The following is a 3795-nucleotide window of genomic DNA, read 5'->3' as shown; positions in this document are numbered from 1 at the left end:
CTGCAAACATGAGGTACTGCAAGGAATCTATCAATGGCATAGGAAGACAGAAAAAGGAGAGAAAGAAGTTAAACATGCTGTGTGTTAGAAAGATTAAATTTCAAGGGCATCATATAGCCAAAAGGAAGTCTGATAAACTTTAATTTTATTCCACTTTTGGACTCTGACTTAGTCAGAAGTTGAAGAAGCTATTTGGTTATACTATAACCAGGGCCAAGGAGTTAAAGTAAGAGAAAGAATTAAGGACAGTAAGCAGGGGTGACTGACATGGAAAATATGAAATCCGGTTGCAGAAGGTGGTGATGTTCTGTAGAATATCATTGATTAGAGAAAGTACTTGCTTTATTATTTCATACCAGTTCCTGCCCAAACTTTCTACATTTTGAACATATTATAGAAATGCTTCCAGTAAAATATATGTCTATTGAAAGAACAGTTGCTCGTTTGAGATCACTTTACCTCAGAATAAAGATGGCTTCCCTTTGGTTCCCATCGTTCCTCTCAGCTACTGTACTTCAGATAAATGAGTCAAGTCACGGTTTAAGCACCATTAATTTTGGTTGAAAGTTTGTTTTGTTGTTCTTGTTGTTGTTGCTGTTGTTTTGTTTTGGTTGTTAGGGCTTGGGATACTTTATTCCAGATTCTCTTGGCCTTTAAAGTTTTACTGGAATGTCTGCTGTAATATTAATGGGTTTAACTTTATAAATGGCTTTTTCTCTTCTCTGACAGCTTTTAAAATTTTGTCCTTGTGGTAGACTTCTGAGATTTTGATACAGTAGTCCCTGGGAGCCCAGGGAGTGTATGTTTTTCATCATTACTGTTTGGCATTCTGTGACCCTTGCTCGCCTAAATGCTGAGTTCTTTCCTCCTACTTGGAAAATTTTCTTCTATGATTTCTGTAAACAGATTGTTTTATTCCATGTGTGCTGCCCTCTAATTTCTCTCTCACTCCAGTCAGCTTCAGGTTCATCTTCCTGGTGTGTCTAGTAGCTATTGGGTGTTTTTGAGATATTATTTAGTATAACATCATGTTTCCATGATGTCTGAGATAGTGTCCTCCAATTTGTCATTTCAGTTGTATAGGTATTGAATAGAATTTTTTATGTCTGGGAATTTTGTTGGCACTTTTCCATGAAGTATATTTCTTGGGTCAATTGGTCATTCATACTTTGAATAGTTTTAGTCAACATTAATTTTTTGTCTCTTCCACCACCACTTTGGTTGCTTTGTTCATTCTGTCTTTCAGGTTATTCATCTTTGAGCTCAGAGTTTCTTTGCTTCCTCTTTAATCCTTTGGTGGGGTTCAGACCTTAGGTGTTTGATTTCCTATTCCATCTATGCCCTCAGGATGTGCTCTAGTAGAGTTGGAACTCTCAGAAGTATTTTGGTTATTTTTTCATGATCCTATTTTGTAGAATGTGTGTGCATGTGTGTGTGGGCATCTGTGTGTGTGTGTGTGTGTGTGTGTGTGTGTGTGTACTATGTGTTGATCAAATAGAGTTAAGTGAATTTGTTGTTGGTACAAAGATCTCTAGTTAGTTCTATTTTCATTGTTGTGGTCTTGGCTGTGTTTCTCATGAGACACTGTCTCTCTCTTTGACCTGTTCAACTTAACTGGGTTGGTCCAAGTCACTCAATAACATAACAGATTGACCCCAGTCCCTTCCCCCTAAAAACTAGAAGCGCTCAAAATTTCAGGGTTTTCATGACTATTACTTTAGAGGTATAATACCTCGCTGCCATTACAAGGCCATCCACAGCCCCGATACTTTTACCACTGTCTTGGTCTTCAACTTTACCAAATCCGTGGCTCTTTGGCTTCCCATCTACGCTTGTGGCATCAGGAGCAAAGGAGTTTTTAGCCAGCTCTTTCATGGTCCTGACCGCTGAAGTGATTACCTGAGAACGAGAAAGGAGGGGAAGTGTTCCCACAGGCAACTGTTCAGTTGTAACTTTTAGCAAAGGAGAAGTCAGAGAGCAGAATGTCAGGAGAGCCATTCTTCCACGTAGGCTGGAGAGAGAAACACTTCTGGGTGTGTTGGTGACCCACAATGTCAATTAGAGACAATGGATACCTTTCAAGTTCACGGGAGGCAGGCAGTTACCAGCTATCAGCAGCATTAATTCCACCATTTGGCTTTTCTTCCTCTTTGTTTACTATAAAAATTAGTCTCTCAAAGAAATATATGGCTCTTCTGGGACTACAATTTACCACTCCTCTGACTCTGGGCATTTTGACTTAAAAAACTGTTTCAACAATGTTGCTGTGAACATCCTTCCACATATGTTTTCCACACTGAGAAGATAATGAATTGCTACTATAGACTTGAATAAAACTCCTATTCATACTGAATTTGCCGGGGGGGGGGGAGGAGGCTTGAATCCAGGACCTTGTGCATGCTAGGCAAACACTCTAGCACTGAGAGATACCTCCCAGCCCTTTTTAGGTTTTGTTCAAGTTCTCATTGAATTGCCAGAGCTGGTCTTAAACTTGCAATTCTCCCGCCTCAGCCTCCTGAGTAGCAGGGGTTATAGTAGTATGCCACCATGCCAAGCTCAAACTGCATTTTATTTATTTCTTTACTTAATGTATTTGATACAAGGTCTCATTATGCAGCTCGGACTCATAATGTTCCTCCTGTTTTCAGTCTCCTCAGTGCTGGGATTACAGGCGTGCACCATCATGCCCAGGTCTCGGTGGCCAGCTCAGCATGCCCAGGGGCAGGGCCCACGTGGCATGTGTTACCAGGGACTGCACCCTGGGCCCTGTGCTTGCCTAAGCAGGCACTTAGTCTACTGAGCTATCTCACTGGCCCTCAAACTGCATTATTAAATTTGCTTCTAAGTGTAAGTGATACTTATAAAAATGAGAACAAGAGCAAACTAGGACTGGGAATGCAGCTCAGTGATAAAGTGTCTGCCTGGCATGTGCAAGACTCAGCGTTCTACCCCTAGTACCACCAGCTATAAAAACAGCCAGGGACCTGACCACCCCCCCGCACTGGCATGCTGGGAGTTCATGGGCCACCCTAAAAGCAAAACAGCCTGACTTAGAAATACAGGAAAGATCTAGAAAGGCTCTGAATACTTTGGGCTTTGATTGAGCCTGGCAACCACAGCACCTTCACTGTGAGGAGGCCAGAGATGGAGAGAGAAAGAAGCTGCCCCTCAGTTCCTTGAGCTAGGGCAGACAGTGTCTAGAACCTCCGCCCTAGCCCATGTGAGGGTTCAGGACCCTGGACAGCTCACTTTCATCAGCCCCTCTCCCCCTTTGCTTAAGAAAGAGGTTCTTCATTCTGTGTTTTGTACCTTATTTAGTAGAAAAGCCATCTGGTTGGCTCCAGGTGAAATTCTCAAAGTTTAAACAAGGCCTAGACTTAGTCATTATACAACCATCCTCTTCTGGTTAAACTTCTAAAATACTTCCCCTTCTGAGTCCTGACAGAACTTTGGGGCTGATAAGGAATTGAGTCTCCTTCCAGCCTGGAGTCCTGGCTCCTCAGGAGGCTGAGGCAAGAGGATTGCTTGAGCCCAGGAAGTAGCGAGCAGCCTGGACAGCATAGGAAGAAAAGACATTGATCTCCTGGTGACTGCTACTGTCACCAAGAACACACAGGGACAGAGAACAAACTCCTGGGCCTTTAATCTATTACTTCTTCTTCTTCTTCTTCTTTTTTTTTTTTTTTAGTATTTTTTTCTTAGCAACCTATTACTTCTTTAAAGCAGATGATGGTTTTAAAGCAGGTGAGGGTTTTGCTGTGTTGTCAAAAAAGGTGACTTTTCATTTGGATCAAT

This window comes from Octodon degus, unplaced genomic scaffold, assembly GCF_000260255.1.
Source record: "Octodon degus isolate 3935 unplaced genomic scaffold, OctDeg1.0 scaffold00026, whole genome shotgun sequence".
NCBI lineage: Eukaryota > Metazoa > Chordata > Mammalia > Rodentia > Octodontidae > Octodon > Octodon degus.
Note: the sequence above shows the minus strand (reverse complement) of the source record.